Source organism: Lipotes vexillifer, unplaced genomic scaffold (genome assembly GCF_000442215.2).
Source record: "Lipotes vexillifer unplaced genomic scaffold, Lipotes_vexillifer_v1.1 scaffold921, whole genome shotgun sequence".
Classification (NCBI taxonomy): domain Eukaryota; kingdom Metazoa; phylum Chordata; class Mammalia; order Artiodactyla; family Lipotidae; genus Lipotes; species Lipotes vexillifer.
This window is the reverse complement of record NW_006787800.1, coordinates 120867-135906: the sequence shown is the minus strand read 5'-3', so window position 1 is coordinate 135906 and position 15040 is coordinate 120867.

Here is a 15040-nt window from a genome sequence, read left to right as displayed (position 1 = left end):
GGAGAGGCCACAACAGTGAGAGGCCCGCGTACAGCAAAAAAAAAAAAAAAAAAGAACTACCTTGGATATCTCATCATGGCAGTAAATATAGGTCCATTTTGCTTTTCAGAAATCATCCTAGTTTTCTTGAGGATGTATACACCATAGTTTTGGACTATTTTCTATTGATAGACATTCAGGTTGGTTTCAAATTTTTATCATCATATATAATATATAATGATGCAATATACCATTGGTTTTATGCGATCTGGTTCCCCAATGTGGAATGGTTTGGTGGTATATGGTTTAATGAACATTAGCAATTTTTAAAAAATACTTACAGCAAGTACTTTCCTAAGAGTAATGGAGGAGTTGAGTGGGTGCCACCAGTTCTAGTAAATCAGCTACACCCAGCCTGTCCACTTTCTCTCTTTCAAATATTTGTTGAATTCTCTTCTCCTCTGTGTCCCTCCTTACATTTCTTTGTCCTTAAGTGTTAACAGTATTGTTCCTTTTTTGTCATTTGCCACGGTTGTGAGCTTTGGGGAGTAAGAGAAAAACACACATGAGGGTAGTCCCACGTTTGAATGGAGTCTCTCACTCTCCCTTTATCCCACTGGAATCAGGCTTTTCTCCTTAACTTTCCATTAAAATGGCTTTTTCAAAGTGTATCAATGATCTCCATTTTTCCAGATCCAATAGTTAATTCTCAGTCTTCATCTTAATGTATCTCCATGTAGCGTAAGACAGAGTTAACCAATAGCTGGCTCCAGGCTAAGCTCTATAGAAGCAGACGATTTCAAATGTTTGTAATACTGTTATTCTTGGTTCCATCACATCCAGCCCTTTCTCATCACTTAGGAGTCATACTAAAGACACAAGAGAATGACAGAACTAGGTAATTAGAATTAGTAACAGTGAAGTCCTTTGAGGCAATCATCCTATAACCATCAACACAGTGAATGATGACACAGAGTTCTGCAGCCTGGAGGGTGAAGGATGAATGAGAGTAAGAAATTGGCAAACCCAGCAGCCATTACTGAACCAGATACAGTGAAGTGACCACAAATGGTTCCTACCAAAGTGGATTCTATAAAGGCAGCTTTAACAGGGGTAGAGTTGTCAGATATTGGGAACAAAATAGGGCCATAGTTTAGATTAAGGAATGGCACAATCAGATGCTGGTTAATCTAGATCATTTGACAGCATGGGAACCAAGGATGACTGCTTGGAGCTACAACCACAACATAAACTTCATGCATTTTCAGCATTACCTTTATTTTTTGCTTTCTAGAATTAGTACATAGGTGGAAACACCAAGTTGTTTGGGAAACTTGGCTCCAGATCAGAAAAATATCACTTTCAGAGAATAGAACATTCTCTAAAGTAAAAACCAGCTATCTGTTGGATGGAAATGATTATTTAGCACATTGCCACAGAGACTTAAGAAATGCTCACTGTGCCTGATCAAGTTAGACTCATTATAGGGTCAGTACAAAAGGAGAACTTGAGATAGCTGTACATGAATTGACTTTTATATACCCTGCCTTGCTGAAAAAAAGAGTGTTGGGGTTTTCTGTAGAGAGTCGAGGTAACAAGAATTCAATTTTCAATTGTTGGCTTTATTTCTAAGACTGTGAGAGAGTAGGTACCCTGAGAAATTCACCTAAGATATACAGTGTGTATGTCTTTCATGAGCAGGGCAAAGTAGTAGCACTTAGTAGACATAAGTGTTAGAGATTTGATTTTTTTATTTGTTAGTTTGTTTTGTTTTTAAATCAATTTTATAGAGGTATAGTTTTCACTCAATATAGTGCCCTGATTTTAAGTATAGAATTTGATGATTCTTGAGTAATATATGCACCCCTGTAATTAGGACCACAGTCAGGATGTAGAACATTTCCATCACCCTAAAAGGTTCCACTGTGACCTTTCCAGTCAGTCCCCACTGCCAGACCCAGCCTCAGGCAACCATTGACCTTCTTTCTGTCACTCAATATTAGATTTGTCTTTTCTGGAGTTTCATATCAGGTAACATATATGAAGTTAATAGTTTAGTACTAAGTACACACTAGGTATCCCAATGTGTGTTCATTTCTTATTGTATTTAATACATTAGCATCCTAGTTTAACAACGACTCTCATGAGTTTGGAAAGTTTGAATCAGTTCCTCTGGCCTGAATCATCTTAAAGGAATTCTGTTACAAGTCATTTAAAAAATACTGAGTAGGTCTCATTCATTCATTTATTCATTCAATAATTCATTCAACACATATTTATTAAGCACTTCTATGTATCAGGCTGCATTTAATTGAGGTATAAATAAACAAAGATAAAAACTGTTCCTAGTCCTTCACTGAGCTTACATCATAATGCAGGTAGACAGACAACGAACATAATAATCAAATAAAATTGTTAAATTTTAGAAGGTGGTAAGTGCTATTGGAACAATGAAGCAGAATAAAAGGAATTGGGATCAGAGGTGGTGGGGAGAGTTGGATTTTTAAATAGGGTGATTGGGTTAATCTGCACTGAGACGCTGACATTTGAGGAAATCCTATAGATAAGGGACTGAGCCATGAAAATATCTGGAAGAAGATGGTTACAGAGGAAGAAAAAGTTGACAAAAAGACTCAGGAATGAACAAGAAATCACAACTTGCAAACTCATACTGACTTGGGAAATGGAAGAGCATTATGAAACTGGCATACAGCACAAACCTAAGTTCTGATCGTTTGAACATCAACTAGTTCAGACTTGTATACTCCAAGATAAAATCACAGACAAACTGATTTAACAGGATTCATGGGTTCCAAAGACCACTGACTGGCTGAGAAACTTGTCTAGTTTACAAATTCTCACCAATCTCCGGCTTTTGCCCTAAAACCAATTTATGACTAATCCAGGCTTCAAATCCCTTGAGTCTCCCTTGCTGAGACACTCCCGAGATTCTGCCAAAGCAGCACACCCTCACCTTCATCAAGTTTAATGAATCCAGCTTCATATGATCAGTAGGTTTTGTTGTTGGTTTTTGTATGGAGGCTTCTTGTAGCCCAGGCAGGAAAGCACCTGGAATTTTTAAATGAGAAGTAGTTCAGTGAGGCTGAAGCTAAGTGAGTGAAGAGAGTGTAGTGGGACATTGTGGAGCACCTTATTGTCCATTTTAAGGATTTGATGTTACTCTCAGTGACAAGTGAGACACTGGGAGAATTTGAGAAGAGAAGTGATGTTACCTGATTTCCTAGGTGCTATGTTGGCAAGAGAGCAGAGGAGGAGGACAGTCTTGGGAGCAAGCTGGCCAGTTAAGAAGCTGTCAAAATCATCAAGGCAAGAGATGTTAGCTTGGGCACATGATAGCAGTAGAGATAGTAAGAAAAGATTTGATTCTGGATATACTTTGTAGGTGAAGACAAGGGGATTGACTAATGGACTGGATATGGAAATAAAAGAGAAAGAAGAGTCAGGGATGATTCCACAGCAACTAGAAGGGTGAAATTAGCACTTCCTAATTGGTAAAGCCTGCCATACATAGTACAGGCTGGTGGAGGAATCTGAGTAATTGAGTTTTGGACATTGTGATGGGCTAAATTGTGTCCCCTCAAAATTCTTATATTGCAGCCGTAACTCTCAGTACCTCAGGGGGTGACTGTAATTGGAGATAGGGCCTTTAAAAAAGTAACCAATTGAAATAAGAATATTAAGGTGGGCCCTAGTCCAATATGACTGGTGTCCTTATAAGAAGAGGAAATTTGGACACAGACACACACACAGAGGGACGACCATGTGAAGACACGAGGAGAACATGGCAGTCTACAAACCAAGGAGAGGAACCTCAGGAGAAACCAATTCTTCTAACATCTTGATTTCAGACTTCTAGCTTCTAAAATTGTGAGAAAATAAATTTCTGTTGTTTGTTATCACAGCCCTAGCAAATTAACACAGATGTTAAGTTTTGAGATGTCTATTAAACATCCAAGTAGAGATTTAATTCATGCAAGAAATGGACAGGAGAGATATAATCTTGGCAGCCATTGTCATGCAGATGTTTTTTAAGGATATTAAACTGTGTGAGATCACCAAAAACATGACTGCAGATAAAGAGTAGAAGAGATCCAAAAAACAAGCCCTAGGAAATCCCACATTTAAAGGTGGAGGATAAGATAAGAGGAACAAAAGAGTCTCAGCAAAAGAGACTGAAAGCGTGACCAGTCAGGAAATTAAGAGAGTATGATAGCCTGGAAGCCCAAACAAGTAGTTATTTCCTATAAAAAGGAATAATCAGTTATTTTAAATACTCCTGATGAGTCCAGTCTATTGAGGGTTGAGAACTGACCATTTTGTTTAGCAACGTGGAGATCACTGGTCATGTCATTGAGATACAATTGAGGAGGAGGTGAAAGTTTGATTGTAATAGGTGTAAGTGAGAATGGGAGTGAGGAATTGAAACAAATTCATCTTTTTTGAATGTATATATGCACAGAAGAAGGCACATCGGATCTGCTTACTATATCTATTTTGAATAAATAAAGGATTGAATCCAGTTTCCAAGTCTGCAAAGCTAAAGCACAAATTATAATGGAGGGATCTCTTAAGGTACCTTGAGAAGTTCCTTGCTGTCTGGCTCAGAAATCTCTCCAAATGCTGTATCTCCATGATATGCTTTTTTTTTTTTTTTTTTAATCTCATATGCTTTTATAGATATATGTGTAGGACAGCAACTCCATCAGTGATATAATCTAAGGACCTGCCTCTAAAATTTTACATACTGTAAAGCACTAACAACTTTTTCTGACAGTTATTTGCATTTTCATTTAATACCATAATAAATTTACTCAGAACATAAGACAGTACATGAAATAATTTTCAACTGAAGAATTGTTTGCATAAATTAAAGTACTAGTGAAACCGATTCGTATACTGTTTTATATCAAGACATACAGGCATTATTTTAGAGGTATAGCTTTTCAAAAGGATGCAAACATTATCTACTGGAATATGAAAATTTTCTATAACCCAGTTGACTTAACTGTACATTATGTTATAACAGTTAATTATTTAGGGCATTTGACTACCAATCTAAGGAGTGAAGTTTTGGTTAATACAAGTTGTGGCTGATAAAAAGGAGGAGTTCTTTGGTTTACTTTTAACTCTTTTTCTTAGAGATTATAGTTAACTCAGGAGATGGATACAAACTGAGAACTTATTGATATTTAAGGGAGGAACAAGGTTATGTTATTAATTTATTATTATTATCAGATGTTATTAATCTATCTTCAAGTTTATCCTTTCACTTGACATGTTTTTATACATGATTGTTTTAAGCCCTGCCCCAGAGATAAACAAGCAAACCAAACAGGTATGGCTACCTGCCTCATGGAGCTTATAATCTAATGGAAGAGACAGTAACAAGTGAACAAATAAACATACAATCAGAACTTGTGGTAAGCTCTATCGTTGACCTGATATTACTAATGTGATTTCTAAGTTCAAATAATAAAAATGCAATTGCTACTATGAAACAATTTCATGAGAGAACGACTATAAAGAAAATACGATAGTGGTTTATAAAAATACAAAGGAGAATACTTTAAAGACAGCATGGTCAAGAAAAATCTGAGGTGATAATTACATTGAAACTTCAATGAAAAGAGGAAGCCCTCCAAGAAAAGAGTGGGAGAAAGAGGGTTCCTAGCAAAAGTCCCGAGTTAGAAAACAGGATTAGGGACTGAGAAAAGGACAGGACGAGGTGGCTCGAGCTTAGTAAGAGCACAGGTGGTTTGAAATAAAATTATAGAGACAGGGAGAAAGATCTTAATAGTCCTTGTAGGATTTCTTGCTAAGTGCAATGAAAAGCCAACTAAGGACTTTATGCAAAGGAAAATAGTATTTCAGAAAGAGTACTCTGCTTTCTGTGTGGTGAATGAATAGGATGAGTGCAGGAAAGGAGACTGGTTAGAAGGTTCCAGAAATATTCTAAAGAAAAAAATGCTTACATGGAGGAAATGAAGGTAGAGGTAAGTAATGGATGGAACCATTTTTGGAGATAGAATTCAAAGGACTTAGTGACTAATTAGGTATGGGAAATAAAATTACATTAGGAGTTGCAAAATCTTCCTCTGAAGATTCCCATAATTTGCTTGTCTCTCCAGTTCCTTGTTCTTTTGGAATCTTTCCAAATAAATGAAAGCACTATTTACTATTCCTGGTGATTTTGTTCTCAATTGTTATTTTCTTACATTCAAAACCTCTTCAAACATAAAGAATAGAATTCAATATACAACTGAGAAATAAGGATACATCCAATTAGTCAAAAAGGAAATGAATGCTGAACAGAAACTCTCTCTATTAAAAAAAATAAGCAAAGCTTTAGAATGCTACTTAGTTTTTTTTCACTGGTAAAAAAGAAACTTGCTAACAACTTTAGAGTTTATTTACATCATTCATCCAGCACAGCGCCCCAGACAAAGTCATATTGTCTCTATAAACAGTCATTACTAAAAATTTCTTCTTGCATTTCAAGTGTGTTCCTAATTAGTTTAAACATTATTAAAAGCTTAGGTCCATGCTGTTGTATTATGATGAGAAATAATATTCCTTATCGACTTACTTTAGATTTCACTTGAATTAACAAAGTACCTAAGTCAAACACTATAGAGAAAAAGGTTTACTTAGTCAAGAAAACTGCATTTCAGCTTCTTTCTTCAGGCATTTTACTTCTACCAAAGTCTGACAATAATGAATTATTAATTCACTCGTTTCTCTCCATCTCTGAAAGAAAATAAAAAGGAAACATCTCCATCTAAGAAAGATGTGGAATAGGCAGAACAAAAATAACTGTTGCTATTCTTTTAAGTTGTGTATTCAAATTTAACTTTTACCCATTTCCAAGGGAGATTATCTCCATAGAAATCTGAGAACACCATGAACGCTATTTATCCAGACTTTGTATGATTCTTCTCATATGTCTAAAACCATGGAGAATGTAGTCAATGGCTTTCTTTTTAAAAATGTATGAATTTCCCTGGTGGCACAGTGGTTAAGAATCCACCTGACAATGCAGGGGACACGAGTTTGAGCCCTGGTCTGGGAAGATCCCACATGCCGCGGATTAACTAAGCCCATGTGCCACAACTACTGAGCCTGCGCTCTAGAGCCTGTTAGTCACAACTACTGAAACCCGCACGCCTAGAGCCGGTGCACCACAACAAGAGAAGTCGCCACAATGAGAAGCCAGTGCACTGCAACAAAGAGTAGCCCCCACTCGCTGCAACTAGAGAAAGCGGCACGAAGCAAAGAAGACCCAACGCAGCCAAAAATAAATAAATAAATAATTTTTTTAAATGGATATTTTATTGAAATTATTATTATTATTTTTTGTGGTACGTGGGCCTCTCACTGCTGTGGCCTCTCCCGTTGTGGAGCACAGGCTCCAGACGCGCAGGCTCAGTGGCCATGGCTCACGGGCCCAGCCGCTCCATGGCATGTGGGATCTTCCCGGACCGGGGCACGAACCCGTGTCCCCGCATCGGCAGGCGGACTCTCAACCACTGCACCACCAGGGAAGTCCTGAAATTACTTTTAAATTTATTCTTAATTCATTTTCTATGAAACTTGAGCCATAATATAGAGCAGTTGAAGATGCAAGAGATTTAAAAATGGCAGAGAAATAGGTGTTTACTTTTGAAAGCCTGGTGCATATCTCAAATACCAGAAATAATTTGGGGGAGAAGTCAAGAAAAGGGAAAAAAAACTTGATACTGATTGCAGAAATAATTATTCAAATTTTCATAAAGACAGATGTGATCAAGCATTCTTCCTCTCCTTCATTTTAATCTTGGCTATAAAATAAAAACCAAAATGATATTTTTACAAAAGAACCAGAGAACAGAGAATTTGAAGGAACAGACTAAATAGCTTTTCTCTTGATCCATTTTTGGAAGGCACCTATAGCTCTTTGTTAAGGGTTGTTTGTTGGGGGGCTAGGGGTAGTAAAAGCCTGAAGCAGAGGAAAGGCTTTTTATACCAACCTTCTCTAAAGCTCTAAGGTTACAACTTCATACTTTGTCATTACTCTCCAAGGTCATTACTCTCCAAGGCTTTTCCAAGGTCATGGAAAGGTAAAGCATTGCAGAGCTGTGCTGCCTGTGATTTCCAGTAGGACTACCAACATGGTGCAGATGTCACTGGGTTGACAATGAGTTTGGAAGATCAGCCTCTTAACAGGATAGCCAGTCACACGTCAAGGTGGGTAATGAAAGGTGTTAACAGTTTAGCCATAGTTCGAGCATACTCTGTACAGAGTCCCAAGCTCTGCAGGGCTCCCTAAGCACTTTGGTAACAAATTAGGCCGGAGCAAATCCATATCAATTTCAGTGTAACAACTTCTTATAGTACCCCTGTTTCCCTGATATCGGAAGTCAAATTCTTATCTTGGAGGTCACCCAATCAGCAGCAGCAGCTCCATGGCACTTCTTAGAAACACAAACCCTTGGGACCCAACCCAGATCTGAGTCAGAAAATCTGGGGTTCAGGGCCCAGCAGTTGGTGTTTTAACAAACCCTCCAGGTTGTTCTGACGGAAGTTAAAGTTTGAGAAACAACTACACAGAAAGAGGTTTCCACCTTGACAACCTTAAACAAACACTGATTCATAGATCTCACCCTCAGAAATTTTGATTTAATTGTTCTTGGGTGCAGCCTGGACATTGAAACTTTTCAAATCTCCTGAAATTTTTCTAGTGTATGACAAGGGTTGAGAATCATTGGCTAAAGGAAGATTTGGGTCTCCAGGGACCGTGTCAACTCAATGGCACTGGCCCCCTAGATCACTGTAAGTACTGAAAGGGTAATCAAATTTCCTCTACCCACACAACCCTAAACAAGCCAAACTCCCCCCCACCCGGCCCCTTCCACTTTGGAAACAATATTGTTGCCAAAACTATGCAGAAAGTAGCTCTTTGAAATGTCATGTAATGTCTTGCAAACCAAAACAAGAAAGGTGGCAGCAAATGTCACAGGTCTTCAGAATTCCTTCTTTCTTCTGTCTTTTTCCATTCCAGCCTGAAGTGACTCAGTGCCGAGTCTATTCTTGGTGTCTGAGTTCAAATGCATTAATAAGTTTTCTCACACGGTGGCTTTGTGGCTTTCTGAACTATAGGGAGTCACTTTTCAGTTATATTCTATTTTCTCTCTAGGAAATCTGGCACTAGATAAAATGATTCATCCTTCTACATTTTTACTTAAAATAGTAAATTACACCACAGTGTATGGTATTCTGTGACATTATCTTCCTCTTAGGGGTGACTGAGGTGACTGTCAGCTTTCACATCCTTTGTCTTTGTTCATACTCTCTAATTTATATATATATATATATATGTATAATTATACATATTATAGTATAGCATAGTATATATAAATTAGAGAGTATGAACAAAGGATGAGTATATGTGTATATATATATATATATATATATATATATATATATATATACTTGAAAATGTATATATATTCTATATATATATATATATATATATATATATATATATTCTTTTCAGTTGTCCATGGTTCTACTTGTAATGCTTCTTTCTTTCAGGTGATGAAAATCACCAGGTTTTACTAATCATTTCTAACATGAATGACTCAGCTATGCACGTACATGCATTTGTTTTATTTCAGAAACACTTGTGGAAATGTCATTTGAGAGAATGATCAAATGGCAGCATGTATTTCGGGATACAATGGTCAATGTGTACACAATGCAATGACTCTTCTTTCTCCTCTGAAGTTTCCAATGGAAGTTTGGGGAGTATATACAGGACCCTTGGTCAGCTGGATGACTGTTTTCCTTTAAAAGTCAGTTCCCTTAAAAAAAAAAAAAAAAAAAAGTAATATAGTTGAATGGAGTGTGAACTGTGGAGCCAAACTGTATGAGTGGGAGTTTGAAGCCCAAGATGGTCATCTACTAGCTATGTGACATTAGATAAACCTTCTTTTATTGTCTTTTATTTTTCACCTTTAAACTGGTGATGGAAATGGTATTCCTTTTTATGACAATCCTATAGATTGGGCCAGTTAACATATGTAGAGCACTTAGAACAAGTCTTTTTACACAATAGGACCTCAATAAATCTTATACTGTGTGCAAAGATCTTGCTATTCTCACATTCAGATTCATGAATCTTATTTTTTAAGTCGTAATCACTAATGTAATGAGGCTAAACATGAAGTCAAATTAAATTGCAATCTTTTTTTTTTAAGATGTTTTTGATGGGGACCATTGAGTTTGTTACAATATTTCTTCTGTTTTATGTTTTGTTTTTTTGGCCCTTAGGCATGTGGGATCTTAGCTCCCCGACTAGGGATTGAACCCACACCCCCTGCATTGGAAGGTGAAGTCTTAACCACTGGACCATCAGGGAAGTCCCTTTTTTTTTTTTAAGCACATTATCAAGTTCAGCACTTTTGTTTTTAAAAAATATTTATTTATTTGGCTGCATCTGGTCTTAGTTGTGGCATGTGGGATCTTCGTTGCAGCACATGGGATCTTTAGTCATAACTAAAGTGAACTCTTAGTTGTGGCATGCATGTGGGATCTAGTTCCCTGACCAGGGATCAAACCCAGGCTCCCTGCATTGGGAGAGCAGAGTATTACCCACTGGACCACCAGGGAAGTCCCTGCATTCATTTTTATATCTTTGAAAATTTTTAAAGTAAGTGCAATTAAAAAATCTTGATTTCAACTGCTACATCTACGCTTGGCTTCTTTGTTCTTGTGCTGGGCTGGTCACTGTGTGATTTCCTCCTTGCTCTTCACTGATCCCCAGACAGATGTGATCCTCCCATGAGGCACAGGGAAGGAGAGAACTGATAAAAGTGTACAGTTCTACCTCTGGTTTTAAGCACTTATTATGGACAGAGTAGTTACTATAATAGAAATTTAAATACCAATGATAATAACTGAGAATCATCTGTTCAACAAGAACAGAAATTCATGATTGAAATTATATCCAAAGTATCAGGCTATCTAATATATACAGTGCTATAAAATGACACATTTCTTGTGTGGCTTATAGTTCATAAAACATTCTAATAAAAACAATCATAACAATAAATTTTATTTTTAGATTATATTATGATTTATAAATTACTTTCATATATTTCATTTAATTCCCCCAAAGCAATATGAGGATAGAGATAAATATAAAATAGCCACAGCTCATATATACAATGGAATATTACGCAGCCATAAAAAGAAACGAAACTGAGTTATTTGCAGTGAGGTGGATGGACCTAGAGTCTGTCATACAGAGTGAAGTAAGTCAGAAAGAGAAAAAATAATACCGTATGCTAACACATATATATGATATCTAAGAAAAGAAAAAAAAAGGTCATGAAGAACCTAGGGGTAAGATGGGAATAAAGACACAGACCTACTAGAGAATGGACTTGAGGATATGGGGAGGGGGAAGGGTTAGCTGTGACAAAGTGAGAGAGTGGCATGGACATATATACACTACCAAACGTAAAATAGATAGCTAGTGGGAAGCAGCCGCATAGCACAGGGAGATCAGCTCGGTGGTTTGTGACCACCTAGAGGGGTGGGATGAGGGGGGAGGGAGACGCAAGAAGGAAGAGATATGGGAACATATGTATATGTATAACTGATTCACTTTTTTATAAAGCAGAAACTAACACACCATTGTAAAGCAATTATACTCCAATAAAGATGCTAATAAAATAAAATAAAATAAAATAGCCACAGAAAAGGGCAGTAAAAGGACTGGACATCAGCAACTCAAATTAGTTACTAAATGTTAACAAAAATATATTTTAGAGAACAAGGTATAAGGAATTTAGCATCTGATTTTTGGATTGTTCACTAACATTATAAAATAATTTTGAATTAGTCACTAGGACATTGTTTCACTATTGAAATAGATAATTACTACAATTTACCTTATTTTCCAGCTGGAAACATGTCCAAAAGTAAGAAATTAATCTTCTAAATAAAGCTAACTTTATTTTCTGTAGGTTTAGATTAGGGAAAAGGGGACAGGTAACAGGACCATCATGAGCTGGGGAGGCAGGACGGTCGCTGGACCAGCTTTTGGCCTGATGCACTCCAGAATTCTCCTAGGGGTTCCCCACATAACCTGGGGTGTCCCTGCACAACTGAGGCTCCTCCAAGCCTTCTAAGGTATCCTCAGAGGGTCTGGGTCAAATTGAATCTTTAAAGCATAGCGCAAATTCATGAGAGAAACTCAGCCCCAACCTGGCTGGTCTCTTGGTCTTCATTCCCTAATCCCATCCTGCTTTATTTAGTAATCCCTTCTCCTTCCCCCCTTTCTTCCCCCTCCCTCACTCCCTTATTAAGAAGAGTTGGACAAGAAGTACAACCCCCTTTGGCCCTGCATCCTGGGGAGGAGCTTCAGTAGTTATGTGACACTAAAACTAAATGCTTCGTCTACTTCCACCTGGGCCAAGAGATTATTCTTCTGTTTAGGTCTGGTAAAAAGCAGGGATGTGCCACACACCCAGGGATCCAACCAAAAACAAGAACTGCAGCCTCCAGTCCAAACGCCAGAGACTGAAACCTTCAGCTAACAGAACACCTCTATCATTGAGCCTTTATTGTGTCATTTTGTACCAGGCATACTATGTTACATTTGTGGGGTTATGAAACAATTAGCAAAACAGCTTACATTTATATTTATTTTCTATTCCATACTTCTCTGCCTGAGAAATGCAGGGGGGTGGGGCCCAGACTTACTTAAAATGCCAGGAATTTCACCGAAGATTTTTGTATCCTTGAGGAGATACTTTCTTGGTACCACTCTATGTCTTCCCTCTTTCCTTTGTTCCACAAATATTTATTGAGGAATACTATACATCAGGTATAGAATTAAGTATTTAGATTCTTCCCCCCAAGAGAAATAGAAACCTATTTTATGTCAGTATCCAAACCCCTCTCAGCCTTAACAAAATTTGATCCATTTCGACCCCTTTTGGTCCAAATTTGGGATGACTCCCTTTTTCCATACAGCTCTCTTCTGGAATAGTCTCTCTCAAGTTGCTGTGCAGGACATGAATATCTTCCTCTTCAGCCTTCTTCCTTAGCTGATTCCATTAATCACCAGCAGGATGTTTTCCTAGTTGCTGTGTTTTTAAGACAAGGTTTTATTTTATATCTCTCTGAAATGAGTCTTTCCCTCTATTTATCTCTTTGCGTAGAAAAGCAAATAACTCCTTTCTTCACACTTATTGTTCACATTTTTCTGAAGCCAACAGAGGAACATTGAGTATGAGTCTGATTCTTTGCTGAGGATTTTCTCATGTGCAGATAAAACTTCCTTTTGTGCACACAGCAGCTACTAATAGCAGAGTGCTATCACTTTGAACTTCCTAGCTGCTCTGAATATTTTTATTGTAAATATTTGAAATTTCTAGGAAATCAGATAAGCAGAACCATGTTTTTCATATTTCTTAAGGTGTGTCTGCTTCATCACATTGTGGACATTTAAAATGACTTGAGGGGGCTTCCCTAGTTGCGCAGTGGTTGGGAGTCCACCTGCCGATGCAGCAGACGCGGGTTCGTGCCCCGATCTGGGAAGATCCCACATGCCGCGGAGCGGCTGGGCCCATGGGCCGTGGCCGCTGGGCCTGCGCGTCCGGAGCCTGTCCTCCGCAAAAGGAGAGGCTACAACAGTGAGAGGCCCACGTACTGCAAAAAAATAAAAAATTTAAAAAATGACTTGAGGAAATCCATTAGTTTTCTAGCACATCTAAAAAATTTTTTATTTTATGTCAGATTATAGTTGATTAACAACGTAGTGTTAGTTGCAGGTGTACAGCAAAGTGATTCATTTATACATATACATGTATCTATTCTTTTTCAAATCCTTTTCCTATTTAGGTTACACAGACTACTGAGCAGTTTCCTGCGTTATACAGTAGTTCCTTGTTGGTTATCTATTTTAAATACGCACTATTGTAGTGTGTATATGTCAACCCCACATTTTTATTTGTGGGATTTGTCTTCAAATCCTTCCATATTCCCTTTCAGCCTCTGGCTCCAAAGGAGTTGTCATTCACTGGTCATGTAGAAGAGTTAAGTATTTGAGTCAAAATATATTTGTAATTTAGAAAAGTTTTCCAAAAATACATTTCTTTCTGAGAATTTTCTATTTTAGAATCACTAAGCAGTGCTTCTGCTCAGTCTACCATATGGATATAGGACATTGTATTAAGTTCCCAAATGTGTTTTACCAGCGCTCTGGCCTGCTATACTTAGCATCAGATGACTGGACAAAGTGTCAGATAATGAGGTCCTGGAGCTGTCAATCTGTTCACTGGCATCTAAGGTGGGCTCCCTGGACCTTGGATTCACACTGCTGCTCTTATGGGGAAGAGGGATGACAACAAACCGGCTGTAGGCATAACGAGGGTGGAAAAACCCAAAAAGGAGTAGATGGAAATGATGTTATATACAAACACTGAGGCTCCATTTAATGAACTGCTGTTGAGTGACAGTCACGGAAACTGTGTTGTCATAAGAGAAATAGAGACAGAGAGACTAAATTTGAATGGGGAGAAAATTTTAAATCACAGAGAGCTAGAGCTTTACAAAGGACCAACACAAGTTGTGTCAAGAAGTAAATAGAGGGCCCTGAGACAAATAATGTGGAAAGGGCCTCTAAGACCTCAACCTGAAAAAAGAAATCAATCCCTTCAGTACCTCTAAGGTTGTGCGTGTGTGTGTGTGTGTGTGTGTGTGTGTGTGTGTGTGTGTGTGTGGGAGGTTTAGTTGACTCTGTTCCTAAAAGTAGTTTGGGCAGTGATTATACTCAGGGTCAAAACCATTCATCAAAGACAAATACATAGTCATTTAATTTGACAAGCACATTAACTTACTCACTGGCTCTTTAGTTACATTTGTGCTTGTAATATTCAATTCAAACCACATTTGAGGAGGTAGTTGTCATAGCTTTTGGCCAAATGCTGCAGGTCAGCCCATGAACAATCTCAATGGTCAGACAAGGAAGAGAGTCAGGCAGAAAGCAACA